This window comes from Lolium perenne, chromosome 4, assembly GCF_019359855.2.
Source record: "Lolium perenne isolate Kyuss_39 chromosome 4, Kyuss_2.0, whole genome shotgun sequence".
Lineage (NCBI taxonomy): Eukaryota > Viridiplantae > Streptophyta > Magnoliopsida > Poales > Poaceae > Lolium > Lolium perenne.
Genome location: NC_067247.2, coordinates 1,430,954 through 1,439,767, shown reverse-complemented (window position 1 = coordinate 1,439,767; position 8,814 = coordinate 1,430,954). Strand labels below are relative to the sequence as shown.

The window sequence follows — 8,814 nt, the reverse complement described above, 5'->3', positions numbered from 1 at the left end:
ACTGTGACGGGAAATCCACGACTTCGAACTCCAGCTTCTCTCTTCTGTAATTCTCTCGGGTTCCAAACTGAACGTCGAGATTGATCTTTCCCAATGGATAACTTGGCTTGTCTAGTGTAATCCCATGGAAATGCGTGTCGGTTGGTGTTAAGTTTGCCAAGGATATATTCATCTTCCTCAATGTATCTGCATACATGAGGTTTAAACTGCTGCCTCCATCTATGAACACTCGTGAAACATCGAATCCTGCGATCACCACCGGTAAGATCAAAGCCGATTGGCCTGGTCGATGGACTTGTTGCGGGTGGTCCGCTATGGTGAAGCCGATGTTTTGTCCGGACCAATTCAGGTACTCAATTGTTGGTGGCGGCATCTTTTCTGCCATGAAGACTTGTCGCGAAATTACTTTTTGAGCTCTATTGGATGGCTTGCCTTTCTGAATCATCGCAACCGCACCATTGGTGTCGATATAGGGGCCATTACTTGGAGCTGCCGCTAATTGTAACTGGTGTCAATTTTCGTCCGTAATTGCGGGTGGAGGTGGAAGGTGGATCTCACTCCTTGGCCCCTGAGGGTTCATGTTTGCTGCTTGTGCGTTGGCATGCCCTGCGTACCTATGCAGTGCCTGGAAAGTTCGGCAATCCTTCTGCAGATGGCCTGACTGCCTCTTTCCGTTTTTGTCGAGAAAGAAGTGCATTTGGCATGGTCCGTTCAAGAGATCTTCGGATGACACATACGGCCTTTGGAACCTCGGTCCATTATTTTGCCTGCTGGGACGGGGACTGTCCCTATAATCGCTGCACTGTTCACCACTTTTTTGATAATCATCCCGATTATTGCCTCCACTATTTCCTCGGAAGCCAGCTGATATTTGGCCGAGACCATCATAGTCTGAGAATTGTTGAGAAAAGCGTCGTCTATTTTGAATGTTTCGGTTACGATCGTCCTCAGGCGACCTATGCCGTTTGTTGTGAACAGCATCCTCTCCATCTGCCCAGTGATTCGCTATTTCCATGAGTGCTGCTATTGTTTTCGGATTAGTCCTTCCCAAGTCCTCGACTAAGTCCTTCCTTCGGATCCCAGCAACAAACACGTCTATCGCTCTTTCGTCAGATATGTTCTCTGCCGAATTTTTGATAATGTTCCACCTCTGGATGTACGTCCTCATCGACTCATCGTATTTCTGTCTACAGGCCCGTAGCTGATCTATTGACGCAGGTTTCTTGCATGTAGATAAGAAATTTTTCACGACCATGTCCTCGAAAGTTTCCCAACTGTCGATAGATCCAGGCGGTAACTTTTTTATCCATGATCGCGCTGCTCCACTCAGGTGCACCTGGATGCTCTGCATGGCAGTTGCTTTGGTTCCTCCCGTTAATTTTACTTTCTCCAGATAGTCGACTAGCCAATCCTCGGGATCTTGCAGGCCATCGAACTTCTTGTAGTTGTCGGGCAACTTGAAACCAGATGGGACCCGCGTTTTTCGAACTCGTCGAGTGAAACAAGGGAGTCCGCACATCTCCTCCTCGTTGACCTCTGGTGAATGCCGACGTTCTCTCCTTTATTGTCGCGCCCTGTTGACCCGCGCCTGTGTCGATGTATCTCTTGCCGCACTCGTTCTTGGCGGGTCCTGTACTACCACTGTGGGTCGTGGACTATTTTGCCTTGGGGCACCTTGAGAGGTGTACTTGTGCTTGTGAACGCTGTTCCCATGACTTCAACTCCTGCTATAGCCATGTTGAACAATGCTTCTCTTGGACCTCCGGGAGGTGGTCTATTTGCCAGTATAAAGGCCTGAGTCGCCATATACCTAGCTTCCTGCATTTTGGGAATAATGTTTCCCCTTGTATCTATTGACATAAAGGACATGTCGAGATTTTGGATCAGATTTTCCCTCTCGCCTTCGGGTACGTTCTGCAGCCTAGATCTTCCCCTATTACGGGCTGCTCTGTGATTAGATTCTGAAGTCCCTGAATGTCAGCTGAGCTCTGCCCTTCTTCGGCTTGACGCGGAAGCTGCGGCTCTCCTCCTATCAAGCTCGGCTTTCTGTTTTTCGAGTTCTCCTCCAGCACGGGCGAGTTTATATTGGTACGCTTGCAACTCTTCAGCTGTGGCAGTCGTACTCATCGGCTCTGTGCCATCCATAGCGTTGCAGGTCCGACATACTTGGTGCCTAAACCTCGCATAAGATCAGCGGGATCGATGTATGGATTTCCCACGTCATCGAAAGCCTCTGATGTCTCCTCCTGTGGGCGAATTGTTTCTCCAATTACATAGACTTGATGATATTTTGGAGTTTGACTTTTGTCGGGGTTGGTGTAAAACCCCAATTTTTTTGCAAGCTTGTTTAATTATCCAAAGTGCAAAAATTAGGGGGAACAAAAACTTTTTCTATAGACTAATTAACATGAATTGCCTTGATCTGTTTGTTATGATGAATTGCCTTGATCTGTTGGTAGATAAATTGTCTTGATTTGCTTGTTGAGTTTTGTTTTGAGCTACCCTTAATAACAACACCTCTAGTGGTTAAACAAGCAACTCACTAAATAAAACACATGGTGGCTTAGGAAGAATTGTTTTTCTTTTTACTACATCAAACCTCCCTCCTGATGGCAACATGAGTGTGCCTACTTATAAGATTCCAACTTTGGCAGTTGATCTCTTAGCACCCACAACTGTTTTTGGTGACCTCAGTGCATGGATCTCTTCTATACAACACCCTCTACAACTTCCACATCTTACATGTCACATCCTCCACTTGCAACTCTTATAATCACTTGATCTGGTATCCTATCCAATGTTTCAGCACCAGATCACTTCTTCCTCTTTTACCTCTTGTGTTTATTTAATCCAATTTTAATATCCACAAAACCAAGAGTAGGTATGATGGGTACATTTTGTAGCCACCATCTACCCTTGAGAACACTCCTTCCTAAATTAGTTTTCTTTCTCAAAAACCCTATTGTTTCTCTTCCCTGGTTTTAGCCACAAAAAAAACTCCTTAAATGTTTTCTTCAAATAACAAGAGAGATTGTGGATGGTATTTTGTATCATCCCATTCCCTTCAACCCAAAAAGACTTTCTATAAAGGCATTTGATTTTCTTCCTTCTTTTAAGTGCATGGTTTTGGTACATGTGCCATCCTTGCACCTTTTGATAACACAAGGGAAAAATCTATTTGGCATTATTATGCAAGTAGACCCATTTTGTTTTAAAAATCATTGGATCTCTTTCAAAATGTTTTCAAAGGAAAGTTCAATATAAACCCTATCCAACATTTTGATCAACTCTCATAGTGGTGGAGACCCACCTCTGTAAAGTTCCAGATCTAATTAACAACTTCCATTCATTCATCACATCTCACTCTTGTATGGTTTACCATCATCATCTTGACCTCATGTTGATGGCTTATGCCACCATATTCATCCTAGTGAGTATGGTTATTTCACTCACCATCTCTCTTAGCCTTGCTCTACAATTGTCTAAACCACCATCACCACCATCATCTTTTGGCCAAGTTGATCACTTGATCAAAGTGCTTCATTCCTCAACATTGGCACCAATGTTTATTAACACCTCTCTCTTTTCATTCTTACTTCATCAAATCAACATTACCCATCTACCTTGGCATGCTCATGCATTGTTGCATGTGGTCAATGCCAATCTTTTCAATTTTGAATTCAAATAAAAAGTTTTATTTTTCAACTATACCTTTGGATCTATTTTCATCTTATGTTTGTCACAACCAAAGTGGTGGGAATTATCCTTAGAGTACATATCACCTCATACTTCTTTTTATCTATATGAATCCACTCATATTCTTATCATCATTAAAGTCACTCATTGACGTCATCTCCTCAACATCATGCCTTGGCATACACACATGGATGTTGTGCATCTCTTTGTTTGTTCACTTATGTTTGGCAAGGATGGAGCCGGCCATTGTCTATGCATGGCAATTTCGGCCAGCCATTCCTCTCTATTTTTTTTCTTCCTCTACAAGACTTGCCTCCCAACTACCCCAATCAATAAATGAGTAGCCTCCCAACCCACCCAATCAATGAGGAGGCAGCCACCATCCTCCCTCTTTATAAGGAGCTTGGCCGGCCACACCTCCTCTCCTTTGCCTCATTTCTTTTCACTCCCTACTATTTCCTCCACTCCCTCACACTCTCCTCCTCCACTTCCCCACGAAAATGGTGCTCCCCTTGCTCCCATGGCCGGCCATGGCCATGGCAAGCCACCAAGATGAAGCTCTCCCTCTCCCTCAAGCTCCTCCTCACCATGAGAGCCTCCCTCTCCTTCTTCTCCCCAACCCTAGATGGTTTTCTCTCCTCTTCTTCTTCCTCCCTTGCTAAGATTGGATCTTGATGCAGGTGCATGTTGGTCCAAGCATGGAGAAGCTTGAGCTATCCTCAGATCTGAAGTTCTTGAGCAAAGTTCGTCCAAGTCCTTGCAGTAATTTCTGCTATCTTGCTGTTTTAGATTCTGGTACGAACTTGTAAAATCCACCAAATCTCGTGCGCAGATCCAAATCGAGTGATTCAAAGTTTCGCAGATAGGTATTGAAAAGATCTACAACTTGGCGTTGGTCTCATCCTCAAATTCGTTACGGATTTTGCATGGTAAATAAAGTTCTGCAAACATACAGAATCACTGTTTGTTAGATTTCTCCCGTTTTACGAAACCTTTTTGAGAAAACTCAACTGTGGGTGAAAGCCCTCTTCAGTACCTTCACTTTGGCGTTGGTTTCACTTCGATTGACCTCCTGAAACTGAAATGGTTCACAGATCAAGATCTGGTCAGATCTGACTTTGTCGAATTAAACCTGGAGCTTGGAAACGAATTTTTGAATGAAACCAACTGGGTAAGAACCACCTATTCAATACATTTCAGATGCAGCAGACCTCATATTTTTGTGATTTGTGTATGATTTTTGGTGAATTAAACTTGTTCTGTGTGTTCTGCAGACATGGCTGTTAGCTTTTAAATCACCAAAAATCCATTTTTGAACCTAATTGAGTGATTCCAATTTTGTAGGACTGCTGAATGTTTTCTTAATCATCTCAAACAAGTTTCAAACATTTATCTGTTGTGTAAATCCAGAGAGAAAGCAAATGGTACAGACATGCAGTAAACTTGTAAATCCATTTGTGAGAGTTTCAGAAACAATTTGAACCCAAATCCAATTGTGTATGCATCTCTTTTAATTACCTTTCAAATGCAAGTGGCCTCATATTTTTAGGATTTTTCTACGATTTATGGCTTACAGATCTTCTTTTCTGTACAGTCAGATTCAAAGAAATTCCTAAAATAGTAGGATTAACCTTTTTGGGTGATTCCAATTGGGTTAGTCTTGTATTAATACTGGCCATCTAGGAAAAATATTTTTATTCTCTGTTCATACATATTTGTTGCTGTTAGTAATGTTTATGTGTGACATGCATTGTTGAAGCAAAACTTTTCGGTTTATTTAAAACCCTTGACCAACTCTTTTTAGTAGAGATGGGCAACCTTTGTTTTATGCTTGCAAAACAAAACCTCTGCAATTTAACTTTAGCTCTTTTGTTTTGCTTAAGTTTTCAAATGGTGGGGCATATCATTTGCTTCCTATTCTTGTGTAGTGTTATGTAAGCTTTATAAAATAGGGAGAATGATTGCCCGCTTTTGCAAAAATGTTTCAAATTATAATGTGAATGTTTTTGATGCCAAACTAATGCACTTGTCATCTTTATGATGTTATCTACCAGGGGATACTTAGTTGTGCCATGGTGATACCGAGAGAGGCAATTGCTAAGTTATGATACTCTCATACCTTTACTAGGTAAATAAAATGGGTTCTCTTTTAGTTGCTTTGTAGTATCTATAAGTTCTTTGTATGTTAGCCCGTAGCAAGGTGGTTAGCTATTGCTTGTTGATTGTTGAATGTTGCATGCTTGTTATGATTGGTGCAATGTGATTGATTGTGTTCCTTTTATATTTTCCGGCGATAGATGCGAACATTTCCGGGAAAGAAGAAGAAGTGGTTCGGACAAGGATTTTATTTATATTGACGGGATTCTTATATTGATGAAGTTGAAGAAGTCCAGGGACAAATAAGCCAAGGCAAGCCATCTTTTGATCTCTGATATGATGTCTCTTTGGATGTCATCTTGTGCTATCAATAGCATCTTGGTTCTATGTGTGATGATCTCCATATTGTTGTCATCTATGCTTGGATGCAAGCATGGTACCTCTAGTAGTTTTATCTTGTCAAGGTCTTGGTAATTGGTTGGGTGTATGGTATCATGGCTATTGCTATCCAACTTGCTTTCTATATTTAGCTTGAATATGTTCCACCTCGGGACAAGATTCATACTACACCCCCTTCTAGTGTAGATGTATCAATACCATGTTTTTGGTGTATTCTCAAAATGTGATGAGTATGCCTGTTTTCCCTTAATGGTGTTGGTGTTGGTCAATTCTCATCCCTATCTATCTATTGATTGGGTTAGATAGCACCACAAATCTGAAAGTATATTTCCTCTTGTGTTGTCATAATACATGCTTAGCTCAAGCAAGTATGATCCACTCCAATACCTCTTTTTCATACCCTCAATGGCGTGATGACCCTCATCTCGGCCATAGTGTTGTATTAGTTCAACTCTTGAAACTTTAGATTGGGAACCCCTCAAGGTTTACCTTGTTGTAAATGTTTATGAAAACCTTGGGTGAGGCAATCTTACCCAAGCGTATGGTTTATGAAAGGAAAGGATCTTGACAAAGATGGTTGGAAAGAGGAAGGTGTGTGTGACTTGGGTTTTTGAGAAAAACGACACATGGTTCTTTGTATTCGCCCGGAACAACTAAACAGCGCAACCATAGCTACTCCAACGTGGGCACGGGGCTTAACTTGACGTTTGTTCTTCTTAGCATGAGGCACCGCACAACTATACAAGGGTACGGTTACCCCCGAGTCCGGGTTGTCATGGTTGGGACAATAGTATAACGGGAGGCCTTCGGGGCTGACCCGTCCGGAAGACACTATGGGTCTCCTGGCTTGGCGGTGGAGCCACGCTCTAGTGGAGGTGAGCTGCCACGGTGCCGGGGAGGTACATACTCCATAGGGTAGGACCTCGTGTTAAGTCGAATGGGCGAAAGGTTATGTCCGGGTATCCGTCGTGGCATATGTCGTTATGCGGGGATGATGCCCACACGATAGGTATCCGGATAGTTGTGGTGAAAGTGTGCAAACTCTGCAGAGTCAAAACTATTCGAATAGCCGCGTCCGCGGTCATGGACGGTTGGGATGGCCGTTACAGAGCTGTGTCGAGTTTTGGTTTTGAAAATGATTTCCAAAGGAAATGTGTGTTGGAAGTACCGGAAGGGTACGGGAAAGATGGTGTGCCGACCATGTGGAGATGGTCGAGGAAAATGAAACAAAAGAGGGTGACCCTTCCTAGTGTTTCATGTAGAGGAACTCTCCTTCAACAAAGATATAGAGATGTCATAGGATCTTCTCAGTGTCCCCTTCAACTGTGATGTTGGGATGCTACATCCACAAGAGAAACTATTTCTCTTTCTCATGCTACATCCACAAGAGAAACTATTTCTCTTTCTCATGCTATATCCACAAGAGAAACTAATTCTCTTCTACATGCTATTTCCACAAGAGAAATTAGCTCTTCCCTCTTGTCATCTATATTAGCACTTGTTATCTTGCACTCTTGCAAAGTACCTTCTTGATGGTTTGCGAGTACAATTCCAAATGTACTCACGGCTTTGTCCCTGGCTATTTACTTGGCCAGACCTGGAGGACTTCGACAGATGAAGAAGGAGTTGACGACGTCTATGCGAGCTAGGAACGTCTTCCCAGTCAGTTGCCTGTAGGGTTATGGCAGATGACTTGGGTACTGCGCTGCTGAAGTGATGATGCTACTCTGATGTTTAGTTAGGCCCTTCGAGGCTATTATGTAAGTAATGGTCATGAGACCTTATTGTAATTTTCTTTTTCCGCTTTGTAATGGATGGTGTAATTTGATATCAATTCGGTTATGTGTTCACGGCGCACTGATCATGGGATCGTGAACTGTATACATAACAGGGAATTTCGGACAGCTAGTCCGGGGTCCCCACAGTTGGTGACACCGTCGCATAGATCGGCGAAGACCTCCCGGACAGAAGTAGATTTGTCGATGAAATCGAAGCTGTCAGCGATGTCTGAGTCGCTGCTTATATTGGAGTCCGCAAACGACCCGGCGGACATGCTGCCGAAGCATGGTGGTGAGATCTCCTCGGCGCCCAGCTCGAACGATGACGACGATTCCGAGAAATCAGAGTTGGCCATCGACGATCCCGACGAAACCGGAATCTCGAGACGATGTGATCCCTCTTTTGCGACGCGGAAGTGTAACCTCCCGAACGTCATCTCCATAGGCTCCTCCAGATACGCATATGCATCCACATGGGAGGGCGGGTGAGGAACAAAATCGACTAGATCAGTTTCAATATGTTTACCTCTGTCCATCGCGTTGCTTGCCACCGAAGATGTCGACGATGTTGAGCGTGCCATCGAGATCAGCTCCTTGTCGCCTCTAGTCCCCACAGACGGCGCCAATTGACAAGGTATCGACTTGTCAATGCCTACGGATTGTAGACTAGGGTTTTCAGGGAAGTAGAGGGCAAGTAGATCTCGAGGGTTCAGCCGGAGAAGTACTCGACTGCTAGAAAACTAGGGTTATGTTGACAATGAAATCGATCCCCTCTTTCTCCCTCGACTCCCCCATATATAGGAGGTGGAGCCGAGGGTTTCGTGATGTACAAGTTACAAAAACC

General features: G+C 43.5%; 1 long non-coding RNA gene across 2 annotated transcripts; it reads left to right on the top strand.

Annotated features, from left to right (window-relative positions):
- The first annotated feature begins 4,079 nt into the window (after positions 1-4,079).
- Positions 4,080-8,042, top strand: LOC127349350 (uncharacterized). 2 transcript variants are annotated; one of them, XR_007880206.2, is made up of 6 exons: positions 4,081-4,439; positions 4,529-4,625; positions 4,791-4,867; positions 5,751-5,824; positions 5,994-6,105; positions 7,788-8,042. It is a non-coding gene; the product is annotated as an uncharacterized lncRNA (long non-coding RNA). The 2 variants fall into 2 exon arrangements; XR_011742317.1 differs by having other exon boundaries at positions 4,080-4,562.
- The last annotated feature ends 772 nt before the right edge of the window (positions 8,043-8,814 follow it).